This window comes from Dipodomys ordii, unplaced genomic scaffold (assembly GCF_000151885.1).
Source record: "Dipodomys ordii isolate 6190 unplaced genomic scaffold, Dord_2.0 Scaffold114, whole genome shotgun sequence".
NCBI lineage: Eukaryota > Metazoa > Chordata > Mammalia > Rodentia > Heteromyidae > Dipodomys > Dipodomys ordii.
This window is the reverse complement of record NW_012267330.1, coordinates 1,570,758-1,586,635: the sequence shown is the minus strand read 5'-3', so window position 1 is coordinate 1,586,635 and position 15,878 is coordinate 1,570,758. Positions and strand designations below refer to the sequence as shown.

The following is a 15,878-nucleotide window of genomic DNA, read 5'->3' as shown; positions in this document are numbered from 1 at the left end:
ATGGGAAAGTAATGACTACATTGTTCATGAAGGCAAGGATGTGGCCGGCTTATCTGGAGCAAACATGGTACTTAGAGAAGGCAGGTGAAGAGAGGAGAGGAGGAGGGACCCTCCTCACTTGGGTGACTTCTCCTCCTCCTCCTCCTCCTCCTCCTCTACTTTCCTTCTTTTTCTGGCATTGGGGCTTGAGCTCGGGGCCTGGGCATGGTCTCTGAGCTATCTTGCCTAAGATTAGTGTTCTACTACTTTGAGCCACAGTACCACTTCCTGTTTTCTGATGGTTCATTGAGATTAAGAGTCTCATGGACTTTCCTGCCCAACGTTGGCGTTGAACCATGATCCTCAGCTATTTGCCTCCTGAGTAGTTAGTATTACAGGCGTGAGCCCCCAACCCCCAGCTCTGCCCTCCTTTTATCTGGCAATTCCCTTAAGTCTCCGTTTCAATGTCATCTCCCTGGGAAAGTTTTCTGTCTTCCCAGTCCCAAGCTCAGCTAGGTGCCTGATTCCACAGCATTTCAACACCATATGCTCGCTCTTCATTACAGTGTATATTAAATATTTCTCACGTGACAACCCATTTGTCATCTGTGATCCATATGCACTTTGTGCAAAGCTTCGCACACAAATGACACTCAGTGAACACTGAATCAGCCTCTGGTGGGAAGTCTGAGTTCTGACTGTAAGCAGGTGCTGCACACGGAGATGGAGTCCTGAGTTCCACTCCAAGGCTGGTCACTAACATGTTTGAGGAGTGTTAAGGCCATTTCCCCCTTTCCCCTTTGTCTTTCCCTTTGCCTGCTTTCTTTGAGAAACAGAACAAACTCTTACAGCAAAAATGTTTCCAGCTTCCTTCCAGCTCCAAGCTTGACTGTCCTACAGGGGAGGAACATTTGTAGGGCTCAGCAGGGTCACCTTGGTGTTGGTGGGTTGCTTCCTTCTTTGTTTGCTCCTTCCTTGCTTTCCTCTTGCCATCCCTCAGGACCCAGGGCCTCTGCTTGATGCTGCTTTTCTGCAGATACCCAGAAGTTCCTGGAAGATCTGCTGAGCTTTGCATACCTCTGCTGGGTTTTAGTTGAACTGACCTCTAGCTTGCAGATGGCTTCCAGCCTTCCAGGAGCCTCTGGGTCTCTGGTTCTCTATCTGAAGGAGGCTGATGGCTATCTGTGGAGGGATGCTGCTCAAAGGACTGGGGAGCCCTCTGTCATCTGACGTCCATCTCCACAGATGGGGCTTAAATCGTTCCAGGAGATTAACGATGTGGTGCTGGAGGGCGGAAGGAGATGTCATTCTTGATCACGCACTGTGCCCAAGGCAGATGACTGAGTGTGCTGAGAACAGGGCTAGGGGTTTCCACTGAGCTTTCTGCTTGTTTCTGTGGAGTGCTCGTTCTCAATGCTGGTGGCAGAATCATCCTCTTCTAGCACCGGACAAAGGGTTCTACTGAAGAATGGCCATTGAGGGGCCAAAGTGTCCCTCTCCGTCATTCTGGCCATGTTCAGTCATGGAGACATGAAGATGCTTAGGTAACAGCAGCTGCTTTCTGCTCATTCCTAACAAAGCCTGTGGAGAGTTAGTCTGACCCTTGGACAGAGGCTGGCTCTGCACAGGGTGGCCAACAGGTGCTTAGAGGAGCCTGGAGCCAGCTTGGTTGTGTTGTAGGCCTTGGAAGGGGTGGTTCTTGGGTCACCCAGATGGCTTGATGGGGACTGACAACTCCATCTCAGGAAGTTCTGCAGGCCATACGATGGCAAGGTTTCCCATCTGCCCTCCCCTAAGGAGCAGCACACAGCAGGAAGATGGGCTATGATTTCCGGTGCTTGGCCTCTGGCCCAGGTCCTTCTCCAGACAGAACTCCATAGTATTCCTGTTCTGCGGTAGGCCTTCTTCCTCTGACGTCTGAACTCAGATGAGTTCTGGAATTTCCATGGCTGTCCATGTGCACTCTTGTCTTTAAAGGCCCCATCTGCTCAAGAGAAGGCACTGGACCATGGAGCCATGGGCCTCCACAGGCACCTGTGTTGCTCTGGACAGCAGGCTAAGCTATCAGAGTTTGGTGGGTCTCTATTCCAAGGAGGGGGCTGCCAGGAGACCAACAGCCTTACTATACTGTGTCCTTACCTCTGAGTTCTGGGAGTGGCTCTGAAGGAAGATACTATGCCTTTGGGAAACTTGGAACCCAGACCAGAGAATGTTCCAGGCTCTCCACTGGGGTTTGGACTCCTTGGCCCTCTCTGATCCTCATTCCTCTGGTTTGTAATGAGTTCCTTTCGGACTTAGGAAATGCACATGCTGTGCTAGGTGCCATTTGCATCACAGAGTGACATGGAAGGGATAGCCTCCAATGCTGGTTAACTGGAAGGAACTGCCTGGGTTCATGGGAGGACAGGGGTGTAGTGGTGGGTGGGGATCTGGGGTGCCTCCCTTTGTGGTGGTGTGTGGGGATATGGGGTGCCCATTTCTGTGGTGATGTGTGGGGATCTGGGGTGCTTCCTTCTGTGCTAGTGTGTAAGATCTAGGGTGCTTCCTTTGGTGATGTGTGGGGATCTGGGGTGCCTCCCTCTGTGATGATGTGTGGGGATCTGGGGGGTGCTCACCTTGTGGTAGCATGTGGTCTGGGGTGCCCCCCTCTGTGGTGGCATGTGGGGATCTGGGGGTACCCTCCTCTGTGGTGGTGTGTGGGGATCTGGGGGTGCCTCCCTCTGTGGTGGCATGTGGGGATTTGGGGTGCCCTCTTCTGTGGTGGTGTGTGGGGATCTGGGGGTGCCCTCCTCTGTGGTGATGTGTGGGGATCTGGGGGTACCCTCCTCTGTGGTGGTGTGTGGGGATTGGGGTGCCCTCCTCTGTGGTGGTGTGTGGGGATCTGGGGGTGCCCCCCTCTGGCCTCTGGGTCATAAAGCTGCTTCACAGATGCCGCCCTCCTTGAACAGTGTAGCCTTGACTCACTTCCATGAGACAAGTACAAACCCCACCCAAGAGTGTGGCTGGCTCCCCTGATGGGTGTCTCTAGTGCCGTCTGGCCTGGCAAGCCTACACTGACTCCAGACTGGACCAGAAGCTACTCCTGCATGTGTCCCTGACAGTCTAGATCACTTCCCTTTCATGTTGCTGCCTCTCAGCCTCCCAAAAGAGGATGCACCTCCATTTCCCAGGCTCCTATTCAGGTCAGGGGTATTACTGTGGTTTCTTTAAACCACCAAAGGCCTATTTGTGAGGTAGGGAGTGGAGATGCTGAGAGAGAGAGAGAGAGAGAGACAGACAGACAGACAGACAGACAGACAGAAACAGAGACACAGAGACAGAGACAGAGAGACAGAGACAGAGGGGAAAGATGTAGCAGATGGGGAGAGACTGACTCATTGGAGGTAATCCCTATCCTCTTCTTGGAGACCCTGGGAAACAGATAGGCTCTAATGGAATTAATGCCTCTAATGACCTTGTAGTAGACCTGCCACCTCCTTGGGGTGAAGTGGGCAGTGAGCCAATCAGATGCCAGAACAGCTAAGATTTGCCCAATGGGAATGTAAAAGAGATATTCTAGTAGTGTACTTTACTTCTCCCTCTCTCTCTCTACCCCTCCCTCCCTCCCTCCCTCCCTCCCTCCCTCCCCCACTTCCTTTCTTAGGCAACACTAGGCCCATGTAGTAAAGCCTCCAACCCCCTCCTTTTCCTTGAGATAGCACTCCTCTGGGGCAGCTACCACCATATGAGGCAACAAGAGTTCCTTAGAGTGACCTTTAGGTCTGGGCAGCTGCAAGGCCCCTTATCTACTACTTGGGCAGCAGCCATAAATCCTATTCTGCCATGATGAAGCCCTTAGTCCTCACATCTACACCAGGGTCTCCACCTCCTAGCCTCTTCTAGCTCCTCCTAGCTCTCCTAGGTTATATAGGTCACCTCAGACAATAGCTGGCGTTGCTTCTCACTCCTCCCTTGTGAGAAGGGGTCTTGCCGGCCCCTCTCCTGGCAATAAACCTTTTCTTTGTTCTTTGTACCTGGAAGTCTGCGTGGTTTTCTGGCAAAGTCTAAAATATTCTAACATACTCTCTGTCTTTGTGTCCATCTTCAGGCTTGAACTCAGGGCCTGGGTACTGTCCCTGAGCCTTTTTGCTCAAGACTAGCACTCTATCACTTGAGCCACAGCTCCACTTCCAGCTTTTTGCTGGTTAATTGGAGATAAGAGTATCATGGACTTTCCTGGCTGGCTAGCCTCAAACCATGATACTTAGATCTTAGCCTCCTTAATAGCTAGGATTATAGATGTGAACGACCAGGCTTTTAAGTGCTTAATTAGCTTTTTCACTCAAAGCTGGGACTCTACCACTTGAGTCACACCTCCACTTTGGACTTTTTCAATTAGCCAATTGAAAAGTAGAGTGTCAGTAGCTTTTCTGTCTGAACTGGCTTTGAACTATGGCCCTCAGATCTCGACTTCCTGCGTAGCTAGGATTAGAGCTATGATCCACTGGAGTCTAGTTACCCGCATCCTTTTAACAGAAATCATCACCACAGGTAGTCTTCTAAATTCTCACCACAGTACCACAAACAAACAAACAAAATACAGCTTCTGTTATGAAAGAGAATAGTTACCAAGTTTTTGTGAAAGCTGCTTTCACTATCAGTGCTCATCAAAACCCATGGGAGGAGGGACAAAGGTGAAGAAATGCAGCAGTGGTCCTCACTGGACATGGGGGAAAATTAACTGTACAACTTGTGGGTGAAATGGGAGGGAAAAACTGGAAAAGGACGAGGAAGGGGTGATACTGTCTGAAAAGAAATGTATACTTACATAGGTCGCATAGTTTCCCTTATTTGCAATAGCTAGTATATGTCTGAGCCAAGCAGAAATGGTTAGGAGAAATGAACCCCAAGCTAAGGACTCAAACGGTTTTTCTTTCTTGCTATTGTTTCTAACATATTTATAAGATGATTTCTTTGTTGCTTTGTATGTCCCTCCCCCACAGTATAACCCCTGTTTTCACTGTATTTGATGTTGGTATAATTTGGGGAGGGGAAGGGAAAAAACAAATTGTTTAAATAAGGATATAGGTAGACCCATTGCAACAATGAGATGTACAAGACGTTATGTTGAAAATGAACTTTACAACTTTGGTGCGGGGGGGGGAGGAGGGGAGGGAGGAAGGAGGATTGGGTGGGGGGGCCGGGGAGATGGGAAGGGATGGGAAGGGGAAACAAAGAAGGAGGCTACAATGCTTGATAAGAAATGTACTCATTACCTTGCTCATGTAATTGTAACCCCTCTGTTCAGTATTTTCACAATTAAAAAAAAGAAAAAGAAAAGAAATGTCTACTTTACCTGACTTATATAACTGTAATTCTTTGTACATCACCTTTATAATAAGACTTAAAAAAAACCTGTAGGGACTGCAGATGGGGAAGCTGAGGCTGGGCTTCTGGAAAGTAGGAGTTGCTCTGTCATATCCCCTTTTTTCCCCTCTGGAGTTAGATAGTCACAGTACACACATACTCCACATGGACATACATGCACACTGCTCCCCAAGGCGCTGGGGTCCTGCCAGCATCAGCAGGAAGGGTGACCATGGCCCTGGGGTCTGCCCCACCCACAAACCTCAGGGCTGTGCTTCATTCACTGGCTGTGGTAACGGGGAAGACTTGTAGGCAGCGCAAGCCAGCTGCAGGGCTGTGTGCTGTGTCTACCATTGTTACTCAGAGACCAGCAGCCTTCCCAGTGTGAGTCTAAACCAGATGGCACTGGGGCTCTGACATCTAGTGGTATTGAAGTCTTTGCTCCCCTGTCCAAGTCTGGGCGGGGCTCTATGTCTGGGGGTTTAGTATATCAGTCAGTCTGTTGCTGTGTGTGGGAAGAGCTGAGACTGTGGCTGGGAAAGTCCTGAACTTGGGGCTCTGACCAGCAAGGTTACAGGGTGAAGTGTAGTTGCCAGTGCTCTCTTCTGGCAGTATGAAGACTAAAAGTGGGGGATCCTGGAGCTGGGAACAGAGGGGCTCAGGACCCTGGGGGTTCTTCTACTTCTTCTCTGGCCCAGGGCAGGATTCCTTAAAAATTAGCAGAGATGGGGCTGGGAAGGTGGCTCAGTGGTAGAGTGCTTGCCTTGCATGCTTGAGGCCCTGGGTTCAATTCCTCAGCACCACATAAGCAAAAAGAAAAAAAGCCGGAAGTGGCACTATGGCTTAAGTGGTAGAGTGCTAGCCTTGAGCTGAAGAGCTGAGGGACAGCACCCAGGCCCAGAGTTCAGGCCCCACGACCGGACCCCCCCCAAAAAAAATTAGCAGAGATGATTTCCAGTAATGCAAAGAAAAGGAAATTTGAGGAAAACTCCTGAACTGTGGGGAGACTGAAATTGAGCCAGGAGTAGGAACTTTGGAGCCCAGGCCGGTGTCCTCCTCCCAGGAGGAGTGCTTCGATCACCTGCTGGCTCAGTGTCCCTGACCAAGAACCCGTCCAGAGCACGGGGTGGGGGGGTTGCAACTCCCCTTCCGGTGAGTCGAGGGTGGGCCCCTGGGGAGGTCATCCTAGGACTGATAGCAAGGAAGGTTCTGGAAGGAAAGGCTGGGTCTTATTTATAGGCTCTCTCTCTGGGGAGAGTCTGAGCTCTGCCCACCACTTTTTTCATCTGTTCACTCTTGTCCACTCCTGTCTGATCTGTGCCCTGCTCTGACCTGGACCCTCAGAACAGCTGGTGGCTGATGCCTACCTGACCTCCCACCAAAGCTGGTTCAGAGCAGGCTTTGCTGTAGGAGTCCTTGGGATTTCACTGTGTCAGGAATTGGAGCACTTGTGGCAGAAAGCTTCCACCTTGGAATTGATGATGGATGCGGGCATTGTACCTTTTCTTTTGCATTGATATTTCTCCTTGGTTTTGAATGATAGCATTGCTAGCTCCATCTTTTCCGAGATTCAAAGACAACACCTTTGAGGTCATTGATTTCTAGGTAGCCCCTGTCTCTCTCCCTGTTGTTCCTTGTCTCTCGCTTCAGTGGCACATGGAAATGTCCTTATCTAAGTGCTCAGATGGACATCTGAGCGATGAGGTGGCTGCCAAGAGGATCCAGAGTGTGACAGTATGAGCATGTAATGGCACGTACAACATCATTATGAGTGAAGCCATGTTGGTGACAGGGAAAAATGCCCACAGAGTGTTAAATGAATGAGTAGGACCTCACACAGCACACATGCCTGCAGAGGGACTCAAGGCCTAACAACAAAATGTCCATCGTGCTTATTTTGAATAGAGAAATGTTATATAATCTATATTTTGTTTAGTAGACATTTATGCATTTTCAAGTTTCTTCCAAAAGTCATATCTTGTGTCCAATTTAATGCTTATATTATTCTATAATGAGAAAAATAATCTCTGAAAGTTATTGGAATAGGGCAGTGGTGGCTCCTACCTATACTCAAGAGGTTGATGTCTGAGGACAGTAGTTTGAAACCATCCTGGGAAGAAAAGTCCACAAGACTCATCTCCAATGAACAAGTAAAAAGCCAGATGTGGAAGTGTAGCTCAAAGAGTAGAGTACCAGCCTTGAGCAAAAAAGGCAAGTGAAGCACTAGGCTCTGAGTTCAAGTCCCAGTACTGGCACATACAAAGTGATCAGAAAGTAATAACTAATGTTTTGCTAAGGCGATATTACTCAGCTTGATGCCACTGGATGTGAGCCATTCGTTCCTTTTGGCCATGTGTTTAAAAGGTAAAGGGAGCTTTAATCCATGGAAACAAACAAGTGAACAAAGAGCCCCTTCTCTTCCCCTCCTTATCTTTGAATTCCATTAGAGAAGAGACCACAGTAGGCAGACTCATCAGGTACCTGCTGGAGAACGAACCATGGACACTTTGGCCCTCCTTCAGGGAATGTGCTTGGCCAATGCTGTGGGTGCAAGCACATGCCATGCTGACACTGAAATAAGACAAATTGCTTCTGGAATCTGGTCTCAGCCACTGACCTTTGCATGTCATCTATTTCATCATTTTCCGCTATACAATGTGGATGACAATGCCTACCTTGCCAGGCTGGTGTGAGGATGATATCACACACACACACACACACACACACACACACACACACACACACACACACAGAGGATACCTCACCTGGTGCCGGCATGCAGTAGGGCCACGTGCCTTGCCTGCCTTGTATGCAGTAGGGCATCATGGCTTGTAACTGAGGTGTCTTCCAAAGGCCCCTGTGTTGAAGGCTTGGTCTCTGGCTGCAGGTGCTCTGGGAGGTGGTCAGAACTACGGGAGAAGGGGTCTAGGTGGAGGAAGAGGACATTGTCTGCACCCTTACTTCTCTCCACCATCTTCCTGACCACTCTCAAATGAGTGGCTCCCTCCACTCCAACCTCCTGCCACCAGAGTTTCTGACCAACCCCAGGCCCAAAGCAATGGAGCCAGCTTCTCTTGCATGGAAACCAAAAGTCCAGATAAATTCTTTTTCCTTTAAGTTCATTTTTCTCAGGTATTTGTCACAGCTATGGAAAGTGACACACATAGGATGCAGATATATTTTTTCTCCTGGATTGTGGAATCAGCATCTGGGGCAGACCTTACAGCTGTTCCTGGGGGGGTGGGGGTGGGGGGAAATGGGACCCTGGGCACCCCTTGTCCTGAATGCCACACGATGCACATCTGCCTGAGGATCGCAGTTCAAAGCCAGCCCAGGCAGGAAAGTCTGTGAGGCTCTTATGCCAATTAACCATCAGAAAACTGGAAGTGAAGCTGTGGCTCAAAGTGGTAGAGCACTAACTTTGAACAAAAAGAATTCAGAACAGTGCCCAAGCCCTGAGTTCGAGCCCCATGACGGACAAAAAAAAAAAACAAAAGGAAAAAGAAAAGACTGCATAAATGGGTGTTTTTCTTTTTTCCTCTTTTAATTGTTTTGAAAATCAATTCTATAAATCAATATGCTTGTAACATATTGAAATGTAGGAGGTGGTGTTTGGAGAAAAGATGCATTGGGTTAAGGAAATGACTACAGATAGGTAATAATAATAACAGTGTATTGTTGGATTTATAACATGAATGGATAAAAATATGTATGGTACACACACTTATATAATCACAGAAAAGGGAAGAAAGAATAGAGCTGTACAGGAATAACTCATTGCTACATATCACTGGAATTAGGTCAATATAAATCTGAAACTGACTGTGTAAAATGCATACAGTAAGCCCCAAGTAATCAGGAAACACATAACTCAAAAGAATAATGAAAAAATTATGAAAGTAATTGAAATATGACATTAGGAAAGATTCTCTTAGTATAAAATAAAACACAGGAGACTAGAGGAACAAAAGACCTAAGACATACAGTAAGCTTGCCTTATTCTGTATTTATTACAGTCAAGAATAATAAAAAAAATCAATCTGGATGCTTAGGGCTCATGCTTGCAATCCTAGCTACAGGATATCATGAGCCTGAGAGCTGAGGAATGTGGCCAACCCAAGCAGACAAATCTGTGAGATTCTTAATGAGCAGAAAGGAGCTGAAAGCAAGAAGTAGAGGTGTGGCTCAAGTGGTTGAGTGCCAGCCTTGACCGAAAAGCCAAGTGACAGTAAGAGGCCTTAGGTGCAAGTCCCAATTCCGGCACAAACAAAATGACAAAAAAAAGAATTTAAAAAATTAAAACAAACATTTAAAAGTCCCTTGAATGCATTGCACAGCTTAATTGATGGGAGATGCTCTCAGTGAGCCTCGAGTTATTGGCAGTGTTCAAATTGTTGTGGGATTTTCTGTTTCTCTGCCCTTAATTTTGTGAAAATATGTCTTCCCAAAAGCAAGATGAAAATTACAGCAATCTTCCCAAGCCAAAAAGGGCACATAATGTGATTAATTGGAGTGATAAAGTGAAAATTTGAGGCTTGTTGAAAAATGGCATATCTTTAATAGAAGTTGGAAGGTGTTGTGGGAAGTATCCACAATATTTGAGATAAAGAACATGAAATAAGATGCAGTTTTTGGTGAACAGTATTAATGTGTACAACAACATTTCTTTTTGAGGTTGAATCAGGAGCCTTTATTAGAAAGCCAGTGACTGAGAGCAGATACATGTAGCATTTTTTGTTTTGTTTTAGTTTTGACAGTAATGCTGCTACTCCGTAAGTTTCAAGGTATGGATGCTCAGAATTTCTGTATTTTTCTGATTCCATTCAAGTAGATGTAGGTAAATGTGGTGCAGGTAAATTTGAGTGATTTTAGAGTACTGAATTCTGTGGTTTCTGAACATGCCTAGGGATACATTCAAGAAAAAGAAAAGCAATTTTTATTTTAGAAAAGCATGTTTTTCATGCAAAAACTCGTAACACAAATATTTACAACTGAAAATTAATCACAACTCAAATGTCCAACTGATGAATGGTTAAACAAAATGTGGTATCACCATATAAAGCAATACTATTTGGCCATGACAAGAAATTAGCACTGATAGGTATCTGAATCTTGAAAACATGATGCTACACAAAAGCTCGATTTTCCTGCAGTCATCTGATAAGATCCCAGTTGTGTCCAACTCCAGAAACCTTTAGAGACAGGAAGTAAATGAACAGTTGGGAAGGGAGGGTGGTGGTACTAAAAGATACGGGCTCAACCAGAAGAGTTTTGTTTTGTTTATGCAGTAGTAGGGTTGGAACTCAGGACCTCATACTTGCAAGGCAAGTGCTCTACTGCTAAGCTATAATCCTGGCCTTATTTTCTACTGGACCTCAATCTACCCACTGTAGGCTTTTGTCGATCGTTAGGTTGATAGGTGCTCACCACTGTGCCCAGCTTCCCTCCATAGAGATGGATTCTTTTGGACTTTCCTGCTATAGTTGTCCTGGAACCGTAGTTTTCCAGTTCTCAACTGTACAAAGCTATGGGCTGAGAAAGAGTTTCCGAATGTCTCTTCTCAGACTAGCCTCAAGCACAATCCTCCTTTTCTTTAGTTTCCTAAGTCACTAGGATGATAGTTAAGGGTGAGGTGATAAAATGTTCTAAAGCTGCCCGTGCTGATATTTGCACATACTGTAACTGTTCTGGAAGCTTCTGGCCTGGGAGCCTGGATCAGATGGGTGAGTTACAAAGTATTTAGATTCTCCAGTAAAGCTGTTAAACAAAAAAAGTAAAATTTTAACAAAATGGGAAAAGAGAAAATAGAAATGAGGAAAGGAGCAGAGGTCACTAGTCTATGCCCATAAACAAGCCCTGAGCTCATCTAGCTACCTGCATGAAGATATTAGTACAGTGTATGGATATTAATAGGCCAGGTGACATCAAATGAAATGTCATCAAATACCAAGAACAAAAGCAGCCTTCAGTGGAGAAGGTCACAGGGTGCAGGGGAAACAGAAAAAGTGGGAAAATGTGGGTTTGGTAAGGCTTTCTTATACAAGCCAGGAGGCAGGGGGCTCAGGATCCATAAGGAGCCGAGTCCCTTGTTTTAGGCTTCACATGGTCCCAGAGGCAGCCCGGCTCCCTGGAGCTGAGGTTCAAGGGCAGCACTGTGGTATGAAGCGAGCCTGGGCTTCATGATGCTCTCTGGAGGTCCAGACGGAGGCCCAGATGGAAGATGGTCTTGCTTGTTTGTCAATCATGAATGGCTTCCTTGTGAAATATATTAACAGTTTTTGAGAGCTAGGATACAATTTCTTTTTATTTTTTTAAATTGAAACCATAATACACAGACACAGCTCACTTTTAAGTGTGGTTTGGATTGTGAGTGTATGTGTGCATGCATGTGAGTGTGTGTGCCAGTACTAGGGCTCAAACTCAGGGCCTGGGAGTGATCCTAAGGAACAAATTTGCTTAGGTCTGGTGCTCTACCACTTGAGCCACACCTTTTGCTTCTGGCTTTTTGGTGGTTAATTGGAGATAAGAATCTCACAGAAATTTCTGCCTAGGCTGGCTTTTAACTGTGATCTTCCAATCTCAACTTCTGGAGTAGCTAGGATTACAGGTTTAATCTCACTATGCCTTGCTCATCTGGATTTTTAAATGTCTCTATCACTACAATCAGAAAAAATCCATGCCCAAGTTTGTCTGACCACTCCCAACATACTCGGTTTGCTGGGACCACAGTGACATCACTCAGGGCAAAACTGGGAAGAGATATGGGACTGGTTGCCTTGGGCAGACTCGGTCCCACAGACCCCAGAGGCAGCAGTCACCTCACCATGTGGATAAAGGTAAAATGTGGTTAAAGTAACTTGGTTATTTCTTCCCTTCCCCTTCCTTCCCCTTCCCAACCTTGCTTCCAGCTTCCTTCTCTGTAGAGCATCTCACTTTGTAGCCTATGACGTTTTACTTGCTAGCGTGTTGGTCCCCTCCTCTCTCGCACACACCAGGACAGGAATTTTTTGTCTGTGAGGTTATTGGCAAGTTACAAAACATAGTGACCAAGAGTGCACACCACAGATTCATTTCTCCCAAGCTGTGCAACTTTTGAGTCAATGACTTCACCCCTCTGTGACTCCATTTCATCATATGCAAAATGGGGATAACTAACTGGCATGCCTCAGGATGTTGAGAAGATTAAATGAGGTGATACTCACAAAGTGCTCAGCTAGGGGTCTGGCACTGTGTGAACATCCAGTACTATACACGTGGATAGAATATGTGGTGTGGCTCCTCACTGGATCTGCCTTCAGCAAGACAGAAGTGAGGAAAGGGCAGTGGGGGCAGAGCCCCACCCCTTAAAAACATTATTTTAAAAAGACATATTATTTCATATTACTTGGCTTTTCATTGGTCCAAATAAGTGACATGGGCAAATGCGCTGCACAGGAGACTGGGAAATGTGTTTGTCTGATGGCCCCACATCTAAGGCTGCCTGGAACCACAAATAGTTCTGCCCCATAGATGTATTCATCTTTGAAATATCTACCCAAGAGCACCTCCTCCAGGAAGTCTCCTCTAATTTCTTCTTCCCTTCCCCAGAGATTGCTTCTCTCCTCCCCACTCTTCCCTAAACAACATGTCTGTTGATTTTATACTGCCCACATGGCTCCATTCTGCATGGTGAGCCTCTTGACCTCATTTTCTTTGGCACCAAGCCTGATATGATGTATACCCCAAAATACACTTGATGAGTAAGTGAATAATACCCACAAACAAAGCCAGAGCCTGTCTTCCAAGGACGTCTTGCCTGCCCCCTGCTACGAAGTCCAGATGCCCTGAAATGCATGCAGAAAACCCCATTGCAGAGCAGGAGACCGAAGCATGTACCATATATTCAAAGCATGTACTAACCAGTGGAATACACCATATGGAGGAATGAATGATGTAGGGCCCTGCTCCTGAAGGGATAGGAGGCAGCACTAGCCACATCCTGTTCACCTGCCTTTGATGGGGGCTGAGGGAACAATCTCTCAGCTGGAATACTTTGAGAATCTGTGCCTTTCCTTCTACTCAATAATTGCTTTGTTACTATTCAAAATATGAAAAAGCTCAGGTAACTCAGATGAAAAAAAAGGAATAGAAAAATGGGGAAATGACAACGGGAAACTAGCACACTGGATCAATAAATACACGGAGATCATTCAACTACAAAAAAATTTTAATAGAAAGAATGAAAATTAAACACAAAAAATAATTCTTGTACTAGAGTTCAGGGTTGGGGAGCAGTTTTAGTGGAAGGTATAGACTTCACAACCCGCTGGCCCACACATGCACAGCCTTCCCTGCCGTCAGCATCACTGTGGAAATAATTGTTATCTATCATCTTGGCAAAAGCTAAAAGATATTCTTACGCAATGCCAGTGGTATTGCCTTAACGTTTCTCCAGAGAAATATGGAGACTGTTATTTACATTCCAAATGCTCTTACTACTGACCGGCTGTGCAAGCTCTAAGAATGCATTGTGCCTGTGCAAATGCACTGAGCTCACATGAAATCCCTTATTTCAGTGGGGCTCAGAATAGCAAGAAAACCCTACATGTGTGTAGAGTTGTGGCAGGTGATATAACAAATAATAGCCCCTATAAGCTGGGGACGAGGGAAACAGATGTCTGTGATGGCTGGGTGTAGAAGTGCAGAGCAATGCGCATGCTACATCAGGGTTTTTGTTAAAAATAGGGGTGTAGCACCTTCTCGGGGAAACACCAAATGGCGGATGGTGCCGGTGCAGCGGGAGGGCCCGGAGGTCCTGGGGGCCCAGGCCTGGGAGGCCGTGGCGGCTTCCGTGGAAGCTTCGGTAGCGGCCTCCGGGGTCGAGGTTGCGGCCATGGTAGAGGTCAGGGTCGCAGCCGAGGGCCTTGTGGAGGCAAGGCCGAAGACAAGGAGTGGATCCCCGTCACCAAACTGGACCCCCTGTTTAAGGACATGAAGATCAAGTCTCTGGAGGAGATCTGTCTTTCCTCCCTGCCCATCAAGGATGACTCCTGGGGGAGGCATCCAGGATGAGGGGTTGAAGATTATGCCCGGGCAGAAGCAGAATCCAGCTGCCCACCAGGTTCAAGGTATTTGTAGCCACTGGCGACTACAATGGCCATGTTGGTCTGGGGATTCAGTGCGCCAAGGAGGTGGCCACTGCCATCCGGGGGGCCATCTTCTTGGCCAAGCTCTCCATCGTCCCTGTGCGGCAGGGTTACTGGGGGAACAGGATTAGCAGGCCTCACACTGTCCCATGCAAGGTGACAGGCCGCTGCGGCTCTGTGCTGGTGTGCCTCATTCCTGCCCCGAGAGGCACTGGGATTGGGTCAGCTCTGTCCCAAGAAGCTGCTGCTGATGGCTGGCATTGATGACTGCTACACCTCACCCAGGGCCTGTACTGCTACCTTGGGCAACTTCGCCAAAGCCACCTTTGAGGCCATCTCCAAGACCTACAGTTACCTGTCCCCTGACCTCTGGAAAGAGACGGTATTCACCAAATCTCCTTATCAGGAAGTCACTGACTTGTGAAAACCCACACCAGAGTCTCTGTGCAGAGGATCCAGGCTCCAGCTGTGGCTACAACATAGAATTTTATACAAGAATAAGAAAGTGAATCAAGCCTGTTAAAAAAATAAGAGTGTAGGGATAAAATATTGGAAATGATCTATACCAAGCTGGGTCAGGTGCAGAAGATGTTGTTGGGAGGGACGTTTATGCTCTGTTCAATGGCTTTTCTAGCTCTTTTGATTTTTTTTAGTAACATGTTAAATTTTTAATCAGAACAACAGCAATATAAACAGGCAAAAATATTCCACAAAAACACAAAATAAGAGTTCAAAAGTTTTTTTCTTTCTTGCGAATGTTTCCAACATATTTAAAAGATGATTTCTTTGCTGCTTTGTATGTACCTCCCCCTTGGTATAAGCCCTGCTTTCACTGTATTTGATGTTGATATAATTTGTGGAGGGGAAGGGAAAAAACAAATTGTTTAAATAGGGTTACAGGTGGACCCATTACAACAATGAGATGTACAAGTTGTTATATCGAAAAACAAACTTTACAACTTTGGCGGGGAAGGGGTTGGGGGATTGGTGGCAGGGGGTGGGGAGTGGAGGCTGGAGAGGGGAAGGGATGGTATGGGGAAACAAAGGAGGAGGCAACAATGCTTGATAAGAAATGTACTCACTATCTTGCCCATATAATTGTAACCCCTCTGTATGGTATTTTCACAATAATAATAAAAAATTAATTAAGCAATAACAACAACAACAACAAAAGCAAACTAGATAGCCAGGTGCCAGCAGCTCATACCTGTAATCCTAGCTCCTGGGAGGTTGAGATCTGAGGACCATGTTTCAGAGCCAACCCAGGCATGAAAGTCCATGGGACTTCAACCACTGAAATGCTGGAAGTGGAGCTGTGGCTCAATGGTAGAGTGGCAGCCTCAAGAGAATATGCTAGAAAGCTGAACCCAGGCCATGAGTTCATGCCCTAGTAATGGTATGCGTGCCCATGTGCATGTGCACGCGTGC

General features: G+C 46.7%; 1 pseudogene; it reads left to right on the top strand.

Moving 5' to 3' along the window:
* The first annotated feature begins 14,073 nt into the window (after window positions 1-14,073).
* On the top strand, window positions 14,074-14,933 carry LOC105995156 (annotated as a pseudogene).
* The last annotated feature ends 945 nt before the right edge of the window (window positions 14,934-15,878 follow it).